This window comes from Symphodus melops (assembly GCF_947650265.1).
Source record: "Symphodus melops genome assembly, chromosome: 20".
In the NCBI taxonomy this organism is placed as follows: Eukaryota; Metazoa; Chordata; class Actinopteri; order Labriformes; family Labridae; genus Symphodus; species Symphodus melops.
Window position 1 is genome coordinate 18,150,960 of NC_136710.1, and position 13,848 is coordinate 18,164,807.

General features: G+C 42.3%; 1 protein-coding gene across 8 annotated transcripts in view; it reads left to right on the forward strand.

Annotated features, from left to right (window-relative positions):
* nrxn2b (neurexin 2b) overlaps window positions 1-13,848 on the forward strand; it is a 730,611-nt gene that overhangs the window by 362,151 nt on the left and 354,612 nt on the right. The window lies entirely within an intron of this gene.

Below are 13,848 nucleotides of genomic sequence, written 5' to 3' on the forward strand. Positions count from 1 at the left end.
GTTTGGGCAACTACAGTCTTGTAAATAGTCACCGGTGTAAGTGTGTATATTGTGTGTTTCTGAATTGGATATATACTCTGATGTTTGTATCTATTCATTTTGATTTGTGGTCAAACGGGGCCATGCATCATTCCCCATATGGCAGTACAGTATGGCGTTGCTTGGCATGCCTAAGCCTGTGAGCGCCTGTTTGACATGCCACTGTGTTGGCTGGTGTGACGCCATGCTGAACCGACCCATCTGCTCCCGGCCGAGCTGGCACAGGGGAGAACTCATCAGAGGCAGGCAGGAGGAAAAAGGGCATCGGACCTGGAGTTTGGCGAGGCATGGCGTCCAAAAAATGTCCTGAACCACTGCCCTCAAACGGGTCCAGAGCGTAAACAAGGGTGTGATGGAGTGTTAGGCCACGTTTGTTTTCAGCTGAGCCTTGGCTGGTAAATACATTTAGGGGAAGTGGTTATGCTTTCCACATTAATAGTTCATTATAGGGGCTATCTGTTGATGTTATAGTCGAGTAACACTCGTTTCCTTTCTTGCAGATTTTTAAACAGTAAGTCTGTAGTCACAGTTTGAATGTTTAAGTTGAGGTATCAAGTATCAATAGCAGTAACCATAACTGTTTCATCAAAGGTTTGGGGTTTAATGCTGAGTCATTAAGGGAAAGAATCTATTTAAGAAGTTGACATAACCCTTTACTTTCAATGAACAATGTCGTGGCCTCCCGTTAAAGTATCCTATTTGACGCCATTCTGTTTTTTTGGGCTAATGGTGACCATATTAGTTTATTACTCTACCTCAAACCTGATTTTGAAGGTTAGATATAGACATAGCACCTCTACCTAATATTGGTGTGTAGACTTTACTTTTGTAGCCTCTAGTTGGCACATTGTGGCTACTGCCATCTTGGTTTTCGGCCAACAGTGTAGAGGTACATTACTACACCTGAATCCTTGTTTACAGGTGGCTGTGGTAGCGATATGTAAATTACAGGTTGCCATAACCTAAATCATAACTATCCATTTTGGAGCTACATTTACTCATTTAACATCAATGATGCATTGGACCTTTACCTTGGACATTAAAGCTTCTTATAGGTAGTCTTTAGCTGGTTATCAAGCAGATGGAAATGAATAGCAACTCCTCTATGTAACCAAAGCTAACTGTTAGCGGGAAGATTTATTGTCATCTTTTATGAATCTTCTTTCACCCGGTGGTGTCAGACTTTGCAATTTCCACAATAACCTTAATTTACAATCTCCCAGGTGAAGATTCCAAAACCGAATACTTTCATACAAGTCATGATCCAAAATAATTGTACGCAGTTTTATGAATGCGGGAACTACTCGAATGTTCACTAGATGGGCCCGGGTTTTCAAGTATGAAACAGGAGCACACTGGTCATACTCAACCACCTCACAATGCACTGCGGCTCTTTCCAGACTTTAAACGGCGGAGCCCGCCAGCCAGCCAACAAGCGGCTTCAAATAAAAATACATTTTAGATGTTGCCAAATGATAAAAGAAAACAAAAAGAATATGTAGCTGTCTTCTTCGACAAAGTTTGCAATTTAAAACAAATGTATATATTGATGGACCAGCAGTCCTGCCAGCTTGATGCTAGCTCATCAATTGGAGCTCGGACTGGACGTATGTTGTGTGATCTGTGTAGTATGCTGCTGTCGGCATGTTAACAGACGGGTTAGTATGCAGTATGTGAGTATGTTGTAGCCAGTATGTAGTTTCAGACACAGCCAATACGTTTGAATGCTAAAGTACTTACTGATGAATACATGAAATGATGTTTATAAAAATAAACTTAAAAAAAATGTATCTGGAGAATGAAGAATTTAAATGTGGTAATTTCCAGAATGTCATAAAATATGTTTGCAGTCGCCCCCTTCTGCCACTGCAAAGAATAAAACTTTACCTCCTTCTTAACCTATGATTCATGATAACCAAAGAATTCAATCAAGTCAGTTCATTGATGACATGCTGTGCAACTGGGTGTGTTTGTGTTTTTGAATAGCTATGAAAATGCAGGCAGTGTTTGGTATGAGCAGGTAATCAGTGTGTGTTTCCAAACTCCTCTGGGGTCTCTTGCTGTGCAGCAATGAGATGTGCAGTATTTATAGGATTTGTTCATTTGGGTGGGAGGAGAGCATTCAGCCATTTGAACTTGAGCAGCAACACACTGAGAGACTGTGTTAAAAAAAAAAAATCAATAGCAAGTCAAGCGTATTCCGAAGAGATGCAGTTCAGGGGGTTGTTTCAAAAAAAGCACAGATACCTGAGAAAAATGACTTATTTGTGGATTTATGTTCGTGTTCGTTAAAGGTGTGCAGCGCTGCGGAGCCATTTGAGGGTAAAGAGCAGATGTTGAAGGAGGAAAGGATTGTTAGAGAGACAGACAAGGAGGCGACAGAGGGAGAGAAAGAGGGTGTAAGTGTGTGTGTGAGGGGTAGGGGGGCGTTCCTCTTCATTACCGACACTAAGGAGCCATGCCAGGAGCACAGATGGCAGAGTAGAGAGGGGGCATGGGGTTGGCACATAAACTGCAACACACACACATATATATTCACATACTCAAAGTGGCATAAAAAATATGTAAATCCAAAGAATCAGTCCTCAAAGCTCAATATGTTTTCCGTATAATTGCGATATATAATTCAGGTGTAACAAACTCACATTCCACCAGATACCGTCGTCTCCACTTCTCTTGCACATGAACACACGCAACACACACACACATGCGCGCACACACACCTTGACAAGCTATCCTGTGTTTTTCCTTTGCCAAGCCAAGAAAGCTGATGCTGCATTTCTCGTTTTATCATTTGGCAATCTAACGTTCTCTCTCTCCCTCCCTCCCTCTCTCTCACTCTCTTTCTCACACACACCGCCCTTTCCCTCAACCTCTTTGTTCCACCTCATCATAGCTGTTGCTGCTACAACCTAAGACCTGAATTACATTTCTTTAACTTTTTTTTAAAGGGGTCTTTCTCTTTCTAAGTTTCTCTTTTCTCTCTGTCCACTCACACACACACACACACACACACACACACACACACACACACACACACACGATCAGACCCCCAATGGTCCAATTAGGAGCACCGGTCTGTTTGCGCTGCAGGAAAGCAGGGCAGAGTGTTTGTGTGTGGGAGATGTTTCTATTGTGCACAGCGTGTACTGCTCTCCTCTGCAAGGTTGACCGGAAGAGCAAGCTCTCACACCTTCACTTCACATACACGCACAAAAACACACCTCCCACAAATGTAGGAAGCAAGAAAGCCATTTAGCCATCAGTTCACAGCCTATAAGAGGCTACAGTACACCTAAGAAATGTTTAGTTTCTTATTTTGTGGACAATCCCTATTTTTTTACATTAAAAGGAGCAGCTTTAGCCTTTGCGGCTAATTTCCCACTGTGGTCCCCGGCCAGGGGATCAAAGATTAAAATACAATAAATGACATTACTTTTGTGATGACTGAGGGTCGAGGCTAAAAGGAGAGAGGCATACAGACGTATAACATGTCACATACAACTGGAGTAAGCGCGGGTTTTAGCAGAGCAGCGCATGCAACGAAGACAGCAGAACAGTCACAGAGGCCACATTTTAAAATACAAGACAGGACAAGGAGGCAGGCAGCAGAGCTGGAACGGCAGCAGCGATGGCCATGTCACATCTGACAGAGATCAATGTGTGCAGTTATAGTTGTCAGTAAACCATGTTGTAAGATGAGTTGTAAAGGTGGAGTCAATGTGTATATCTTTGGTGGGCAGTGAATTCCAGTTTTGTATTGCTCGAACAGAAAATGGTGGTTGGCCGAATGTGCTTTTTCTAAACGGAATGAGCTTCTAGTGGTCTGACTGCTGATGTTACTTTGAGTTATGAATGAGGATTCAAAGCATTCGTCTTCACTCCTGTGCTCAAGGCGCTCTGTTTCATAGAAATTAGCGTTTTTTATATACCAATCTGTAATGATGACGCATCAGGGGCATGAAAGGGTTAAAATGACAGGACATAGATACTATTAAATATCAATAAAAACTGGCTGTTTAAATTGTGAGTGCTCCCCTGGAAAACACTGTATAGGACGTGTGTGCACACTGGACTGAGACATTGTCGTGATCACTGTGTTGACTTTGACAATATTTGAACATCAGATTGGATTTCGACTGTCGACTCTATAAAACATGGCCGTTATCTTAGTGACATCATCCATTCGTTTCTAAAGAGCCATTTGGAAGCTGCACGATGGCGGTTACCATATTGGAAATATTGTCAATAAATCTAGAGCCAGATGTGAGGATGTTTCTTCCTTGTTAAAAGATAGACTTTTTCATATGAGACCACATGGTGATTCCTTGACTGCCGGCTCTAAGTAAATACTCAAAGAACTGCAGCTTTTTGCTCTATAACATTGGCTTTAACTTTTAAACGACAAAGTTTAAGGTTTAGTTACATGTCTTTGTTATGGCTGGTTTATGTTGGCACGATATATATGCTATATAAAGGGTGTCTCAGTTGGTGGACTCATCACCTCTCAACCAGAAGGTCAAGGGTTCGATTCCCAGCTTCTGCAGCAATATGTCTGATGTGTCCTTGGGCAAGACACTTAGCTCCAAATTGCTCCCACTGCTTCGTCAGTGGTGCGTGAATGCGTATGAATGGGATTAGTTTGCATAGCGAACCACTGCCATCAGTGTGTGAATTGGTGGGTGTGTCAGAACGGTTTGAGTAGCTATAACAAGCTCAAGTCCATTTACCATTACCATAACGGTATGAACTATTAGATCAGTATTGGTTATTACATTAGTATTGTTTGATAACAAGAAAAACCGGCAGCAACAGATAAAAAAGCTCATTGAAGCGTTTGAAATGTCTCTGGCTTTTCTTTCGAATGTCACATTTGAGTAGCTGCTGGTTTAGAGGAGGAAGTGGCTGATGATGCCCCGTTAACATGAGTACTTTTCTACTTTTCTCTCTTTGTGTTTGCTCCACAAAGGCAAGTCCTTTTTCCTCTTTTCCAATTAATTTCAGATTCATTTCATATCCGAGACATGCTTGGTTGCTGCCGGTCAGACCAAATACAATTAGAAAATAACGCATCATGAAAACGCACGTTGCCTTGATTAATTTCCAGCACTCTGGCTCATCCGCTCAACACATAGAATGACACTCCCTCATGATATTCCCTGTAAAAGGTGTGTATCCAATTTACATGTACTCATATCTGTATTCATCTGCACTAGCATTTGCATATGTATGTGTGTGTGTGTGTGTGTGTATAGCAACTTGCATTCACGTACGACTTGCTTCCCCAGATGGGAGCACAGCAGGGGGTTGCCTGAGGTCCATCACCTGGTAGTAAAATGCTAATCACGAACATAAATAATCTGACACTCTCACATACACATACTCCCACTTTGATTACAGCAGCTGTCCATCTTGCTAAGCAGGAATTTTATGGAGACATTTTTTTTTTCTCTCTCCTCCTCTTTTTCGTATGAATCTACAAAGACAGCAGGCAGTTCAATTCCCCCTGGTCAGCATTCACTCCTCTGCTGCTCTGCATGAAAAATCAATTTCAATCATCTGCTATCCACCCTTGTCCCTGCATTTTCTGTTTTCTCCTCCTTTCTCTTGCCCCTCCTTACGCCAACTCTCCCCCACGTCCCCACGTTTTTTTTGGTTTTTTTTCACGACACTCAGCATCGGCGTCCCCCCTCTCTCCTCACAGTGGGGCTGCCGAGCTGAGAATGAAACACTGAGGAGTGGGGATCTTTGCTGTAGCCTCTTTTAATTGGACTGCAGTCTGCTGTTATATTTTTCCTTTTTCCCCATTGGTGCCTGTGAGTGTGTGTTTGTAGATACACAAACGTGCGCGGCTTTGCAGAAACTCGTGACCTTAAAAGCCCAGCGTGTGAGCTCCTCGTAATTATGTTCTCTTGCAGGGAATTTAAACTAGAGAGCTTGATTTGGTTTTCAATACTGTATCCTGTACTTGAGGATGGCAGGTTCTGTCAAAACGTGTAAAAAGAGGAGATAATGCTGCTGTGAAAAGGGGATGTACTGGTACAGGAGTCGACTTACTGTGTAGCTCAGGTTTCACTGTTAAGTTAAATCAGTGCTGAGATGAAATAAAAGGCTCTGTGGCAGATTCAGGGTGCAGCATTGTTCCATATCTTAGGATTTTTATTTCCTGTTTGGTTTATTTTGTTCTTTTAAGGCGGATCAGGGACTTTACAGTGCTACAGTTTTGAACAAAAATGTAATCTTAGAGGCGATCAGACAAGAACAGACGTCAAAGCTCCCATAAAAGAAAACAATTAAAAAGGATGATTAAGTCTCTTCTCACATCTTGCAGTTATTGTCACATGTATTTTTGATGGCTCTTCAATCAATTATTATTATTATTTTTTTTTAATAGCTCATCTTTTCCTGAAGAATGTTAGTATCACTTATCATGCACTTGGTGAGGTAATTTTTGTTGCCATCTGCTGGAAGGAGGTCTCAAAACCCCTCCTCCCACGATCGACCACAGGCCAACCTCTGGTGTTCAAGAATGAAGCCAATACAGAAGTGCAAAAAAGCTGTCAAAAGAAATTCAGTTTTTTGTCTTGTTATAGATGTAATCAATGTTTCAATTGTATGTAACGTAATCAATTTTTTTTCCTTTTTTTCATATACCCAAATATTTAAAAGATAACACCTGCTTGATTATTTTCCATTATGAATAAGAATAGGGGCCTTGGGAACATCCGGAGTTTCAATTCCTCCGAAATGTACGACAAAAGCCACGACAAAGCAAATACACAAAAACGTTTTGACCACAGCAGGTTGACACACTGCACGGCTTCAATAGCCAACATTATATAAAGTATATTAAAAGCTAGAATCAATGTTTGCAGCAGACCATCCTGCTTTTAATTTTTTCCAAACTCCCTTTTCTGTAATGTACAGAGAATTCTGTGTAATTTTTATTCTCAACCGCTCAGTCTTGGCACCAGTGGGGCTGAAGCGATTGGGTCTGATGTGTCTTTTTAGCTCAAAGACACATTATCACATTCAAGCTCTCTTAGCAAGTTTTGGCCCTTTGACTTGCTGACACACCCTACAGTAGCCCCTGACCCCTACAAGCCCAACACTCAAACTGCATATGCTTGAGTGACCCTGACAAATGGCCGGCTTCCCCCCCCCCCCCCATGCATGACTCTGTGACTCATGGCTGGTTCTGTTCTCACCCACTGTCGCACCAGACGCCTGCTAGCCTTTGGCTCTGACATGCTGTGGCACTGTTTTGCTGGCCATTAGTGTTGCGAGCACTGAGCGTGTCTCATTGGCCGGCTCATAGCCCTCAGGCTAGCATCAGACTTCAGCTCACTAGCTTAACAACAATGATGGGATTGGCTTGCTTGGCTTTACTGTGTGCCCAGCATCTGTTGTGGGTGATTCTGAGCGACAAAGGAGATAATAGCTAGACCGCGCAATGAATTTGTTGAATGCAGAACAAAACAAATTCTAAAACAAAAATTCTACACATTACTTCCATGTTTTGTCATCTTGACTGATATAGCGTCCTTTAGATTTGACTGCTTGGCAACATACTCAGTTTGTCTACCATATGAAGCACCACAGGAAAGACGTTAAGCTTTCTTTAATGGACCTATCATGACAGACACTTTCGGGCTGTCCCATGAGAGTTAGGATGTTATGAACTTCAGTATTATTGCAGAGCTTCCCTTAGATTTGTCTGTTAGTGGATGGCCAGGTGCCTAGTTCCTCAACGCTTTCCAGTTTTGTGTTTGTTTTTTAATCAAAGTCTATCACTTCATTTCCTTAACGCTCTCCATCATATATATTCAGAGGCGTGATAAGCTGAGGAAGGACACGAAAAGTTGCCATCGGGCCAACGGGTTTCCAGTTTAAATTGTGGCTTGAAATTGGGAAGAGACATTTCAGGAAACTGTCCTTTTAGCTTGCTTTCATACCATCCACTCTGTCTTCCAGCATCATAGACTCAAAGGAACATGCAATTGACCTACTTTGGTTTAATAAAAAATGAATTGAAAACTTAATGAGTTGAAGGATTTAAGACAGTCTTTAGAGCTCGACAAAGTTTTGTGAAAAGATCTGCCACTTCCATCTCAAATGAACAAGTTTAATCGGATTCTTTTCAATCCTCCCACCAGTGCCCTTCTAAGACCAAATGTCACCTGTGCCCTGAAACGAACCTGATCTCTGTGCCACTCACTCATTCATACACACTCAGGGACAGAAACATGTCACCCTTCTTTTCCTGATTATCATGACAGGAACCATCGTTGCCCACTGCACACTGATGATGAACTTCACTCTTTCAAGTTGTTTTGATTAGGCTTTAGACATAATAATTACACTGCTGCGTTCAAGAACCTTCTGCTGCTGCAGCAGCATCCACACAGCCTGAATAGAGACTGATGACAAGAACCTGCAGCCATTAGCTGACGGCTTGTGTTCCATTGATCCGATTGCATTAATCAAGGCTGTTTACTGAGAGAACACAGCAGCCAATGATGGATGACTGGCGGTAATTATGCAACAGCCTGCAAACATCACACCTCTCATTTATGCGTTGCTGACAGAGTCAATGAAAATAATCCACAATCCTGTCTATTTTAACACTAGTTAAGAAATCTCTCTGACAGCTGTTAAGCTCCCATGAGAGGCATTTAGGAAAGTGGAAGGCTGAGAGGGAAAAAGGCAACAAGAGAGACGAAGAGATGAAGTGAGAGGAAGTTTCTGTTTATCTGATCGCAGTCCTTTCGCTCTGCTAAATCTGCAAGACAAAGTGAGAGGGCACAAGTGGCAGGATAAGAATTAATTGCATTTTAATAATCGCCAGCTCTTTTGTTAATGAGCCCCGCACCCCCCTTTTGTTTTTTTTCTAGCAGTGAGTACTTCTCTCTACCACTGGCTGCATTAAAGGCTTAGCAGCTCATTTAGTCCTGAGCCTCAGATCTTAGTTTCTTGTTTGCAGAGTCACCTGGTCACATCAAGCCAAACACTAAACACGTTTTTCAATATGTGGTTTGGATGTAGTCTTGTTCTGGAATATTCCTTTTGCACTGTGATCTGGCCATCAAGCCAATGCAGAAATATGCCCAATTCTATAAATCTAAGCAGCTATGAGAAATGTTGTTTTTTTGGTTATTCCTGGATACCAACACAGCTTCTCATTGTTTCTGGTAGAGAGAAAAAGCAAGATGCAACTTCCTCTTTTTGCAAGGATGCATGGTATTGACATTATGAGTCGATCTGTATCAGTGTAAGATAAGAGACAGTTATATGACAACATAGATGCAAAGCCGACTTACTCTTACTCTCATTTTACTCTTAAGAGCACAACGTGATGTTGAGATTCTTTACTCAGTGTGAAACTGAAAAATACAAAGAAGAAATATAGCTTAGTTGTACGTAGGGGACTTGGGTTGGGAACCAGAGGGTTGACAGTTCAAATTCCGGTGCGGACCAAAACGAGATGGCCAACCTGCGGCTCCTCACTTCATACTGAATTGTGTGTTCTTTTTTTGTGTTTGTGTTTAACTTTGCCCGTGCGCGTCAGTAATTCACACATAATCTGTGTGCGACGTGGTCAGTCAGTGCTCTGCGCTACATTGTAGACCTAATTAGCCGCCACTCTAGTCAATCACTTTTCACACAGCGTAGAGTGCGCTGCAGGCGCCCGTCAAGCTGGACAGAATATGACATCCCCGAGCAAGAAATCAGACAAGGAAACACACAGAACATCTGGTCAATTTCAAAATAAAATACAATAAAATCGCTTTGATTTTCAAACATTTTTATTTTTTTATTTTATTTTTTTAAAGATTTTTTTGGGGGCTTTTTGTGCCTTTACTACAGAGATAGGCCAGTGGACAGAAACAGTAATCAGAGAGAGAGAGAGAGAGAGAGAGAGTGAGAGAGACAGAGAGAGAGAGAGAGAGAGAGAGAGAGAGAGAGGTGATTGACATGCAGGAAAGGAGCCACAGGCAGGACATGAACCCAGGCCACCCGCGTTCCATATATGGGGATGTGCGCACTAACCACTGCACTACCAGTACCCCGATATTTACACATTTTCTTTGTGTGGAGGGTGCACAAGAGAGAAAGGCAGAGAGCAAAAGGAAGAGGGGAAAGGATGGGGATGTTCGTGTGTGCCTTTGTGTATGATGTGGCTCTTCAAAGTAAAACATTAAACAATGTGGCTCTTTGTCTCTGACTGGTTGGCCACCCCTGCTACATTACATCAACAAACCTACATACATGTCAATATGCACGCTAGAACCCATGTAACATGGGGCTAGCTTAACCTTCACAACATCCAGGATTATTAACATGAATCTGAACAAAAGCACGCATGCCTCTATCAAAGATAATGCTTTCTTCAGGGTCTATGAAAGACGGATGGCAAAGGATGAGGACACATCAGCTCCACTGTAGCGCGCGCACACACACACACACACACACACACACACACACACACACACACACACACACACACACACACCGTTTTGTAGTGAACTTCCTGTCACACAGGTGCTAGATTGCACTGCACTATGATAGATGAGCAGTAGGAGTCTCCACAAACATTGATTCACTGACAGGGCCACACCAGTCACTGCAATCTTTCTGTATAAAGCTGTAGTTAGCAGCACATCCAAATAAAGTCATCTGTTATAGCTCAGTATGGAGACCATTAAGAATTTAACCTCTGCACTATGGCTGTGTGTTTCTAGATACACGGCCATATTTCAGCCCTCTCTAAGGGGAGGAGGTTCAGTTCAGGATCTACGTTTTGACCTATGTTCTCATGTTTTACCTTTCACTTTATCGCCATCCCTTTCTGTTCCTCTGTGAATTCCTTCTTAAAGGAAGAACGTGCAACATGTTACTCATAAAAACAGCAGAAATCAAGTACATCCTCTCTAAATGTCTCTGAGTCATGGCTGTCTTCGATGAGTGAGAGTCCTGCTGGTTGTGTTGTTGTCGTTGAAATTGATTGTGTATAAAAGCTGTTTCAGTGGAGCACTAGAGAAAAGACGAATAACATTTAGTGAACTCGCATCCCCGATACTTCTGTCTTTTCCTTTTTATTGTTGTATCTTTTTTGCACCTACAACCTGAATAGCCTCTTGTTGCATTTAAGCCACCTCCTTCCCCGAGCTTTCTGTTGCTTCCCGTCTAAAGTAACATTTATATCTTTTGCCCTGCTCTTGTAAAAGGTATTATGGTCAAATGGCTCTATATGTGCAGCAGCGGCCTTTGCTCTCCTGCGGCCTGTAGCCGCCAAGCTAAATAAATATTACATGAACCCTGTTCTAAAGGGTTGCCATTCCCATTCGTTGGAGCAGCAATAGACTCATTGAACTTTTACAATCTTACATCAGCCGGTCTGGCTGTTGCTATTTCTCCTTTCTGGGGAGATTTCCACCCTTTGTTTAAGGTCTAACTTCTCTGTTCACAACTTTCATCCACACTTTGCTCTTTTTGCAAGCAATATAGCAGCCATTTTCTTTATAGCCCCTCCTCACATGATGAGTAAGAAAAGTCTCTATATCCAATTTTATGTGGCTGGAGACAAAAAGGCCATGAAAAAAACTACAAATCAGTAAATGGGAAAACAGTTCTCCAGTTGCCAGGCTGGGCCTTCGATTGACAAGGCTGTATTTCTTTTTCCTCCAGACTAAATAATTTCACACACAACTGGGAAGGGGGCAATCATATTTCACGAGTCGGCACTATATCATCTACTAGAGCACCTTGGTTTAATACGCGCAGGCAGCAGCCAGCCAGTCAGACAAGGGCCACCGTTCCTGGAAGTGAAGCGAGATTTCTTTTATTAGATCTGTAATAAACAAATCATCAGCGCTAATGGTGTGAGAAAGCCAGTGTCTTTTGATGTCACACTTCCTTTATTTACCGACCACACTGGCCCCTTGCTTCCCACCGGTGCTGCCTCAAAATGCAGGGAGCACAGGCGGTGGCTTAATGGAAGCGACTGGTCTCCTCCGGCGTTCTGCTATTTCTGTCTGCCTCGGCTGCCATCGAGTTGGAAGTCTCTCCTCATTATATTGTTGTTTATAGAATCCTCCTCCCTTCTTCTTACCACTGATTACCTTTACCTCGATGCCGTGACTCTGTACGCCCACCACTACCGGCAAGCTTTCATTTCAGCTGTCTGAAGATATATGAGGGTTGTCAGATCTCTGTCTTTTTTAGATCCTTAAACCAACTTTTTATCCAGCTTTCAACCAGAAACAGCCACCACTCAGGCCAACAACTGACCTGACCAATGAATGACATCATGGTCTGTTCGTAAACTGTTTTTTATTGTCTTTTAAAAATTGTTTGTGTTTTTTGCACCCTTAATGATATGATTTTGAGAAATCGTGTGCCATGTTTGCATGTATGGACTGCAGTATGAATAGTTGCTGCCATGGTAATGGTTGAGGTGGATTCTATAAGAAATAAATATTGTACATAAAGTGGAAAGAACAAATGTGACATCACCCTAGGGTTTATACATTTTGAAGGCTTAAGTTCGCTTCATCGACTGTGTTCATAGGTCAGACATGATGAGATGTTTTTACACCTCCATCATGGTTGACAGTCATCCATTAAAATAACCACAATATTAAAAAGCCAAGACCTCATCTCTGTTAACAGACATTTCCATGTAAATGTTGAGCCTGTGGGCGAGGGAATCATAGAGAAGTCCAATTTCACCTGGCTTGTTTCTCTATATAGGCTGTATAAAACAAGGACGTTATCTCAGTCATGTCACCCATTGGTCTTCTGAAGGGGCTTTTTGAAGCCAAACGATGGTGCTCGCCATATTGGAAATGCCATCTCCACCCAATATTCAATAAATCTATTAACACTGCAAAGTGATGTTGAGGAGCTGAGGTGGGGCTAATGCCTCCCTTGATGCCTTCACCCGCCAGTCAGATCGACCACGTCCCAATTGTGTAAATGTATGCATACAGTAAGTCTTTGTGATGAGGTAAAATGTTATGGCTCTAAATATTGACTCTGAATCTACAATCATTTACAAACAAATTTAAAGTAGACGTTTACTGATGTCGTAAGTCAAAAGACAAGCAGGGTTATGACTAACATTTGGAACCAAGTGACTTGCCCCCTGCTGGCCATTTAAAAATATGCATATTAAGACACTTTTGTTTCACGTTAGCCACCAGAGGCTACGCCCTCTTTTTATCTCCACTTAAGACGGTGCAATCAAACATTCTCTGTGTTTTCTGCTGAGACTCCCCGATGATGTTAATTTCTTGATGAGGTGCTGTCATATGAGTAGCTTCTCCCCACTTTGAAAACAGTTGCATAAATATGGCTGTAATAAGCATTTTTGTGGAAGGTGGCATCAATCTGTCTTCTGGTATAGTTGGAAATGGGAGAATCAGGGTGGAGAGCAGTTAAACCATTTGGTCTTGCCCATCAAAAGAGTGCTTCCTTATGTGCTAAAGTTGGACCTTAAATGCACCGTGAAAACAGAACACGACGACACGTGATGTCTGAAACACTGAATCTCAGGTCCTTGTCAGCTGCATTTTCTAATCTTCTCTCACAGCTGGTTATGACTTATTTGTCCCACTGTCTTTGATGACACCCTGCTGCAGCACTGTGAGCTTCTCAGAAGACATTCACGTTACAGCCTGTCATGCCGGATATTTGATTCCTTTCATTTCCAATATAGCGGGAGAATCCATAGTGTGAATGTTTTTTACAAACATGCAGGTTTTCTCCACTCGCACTGTCGCTTGCTGTGTGTGAACTCTGTGGCTT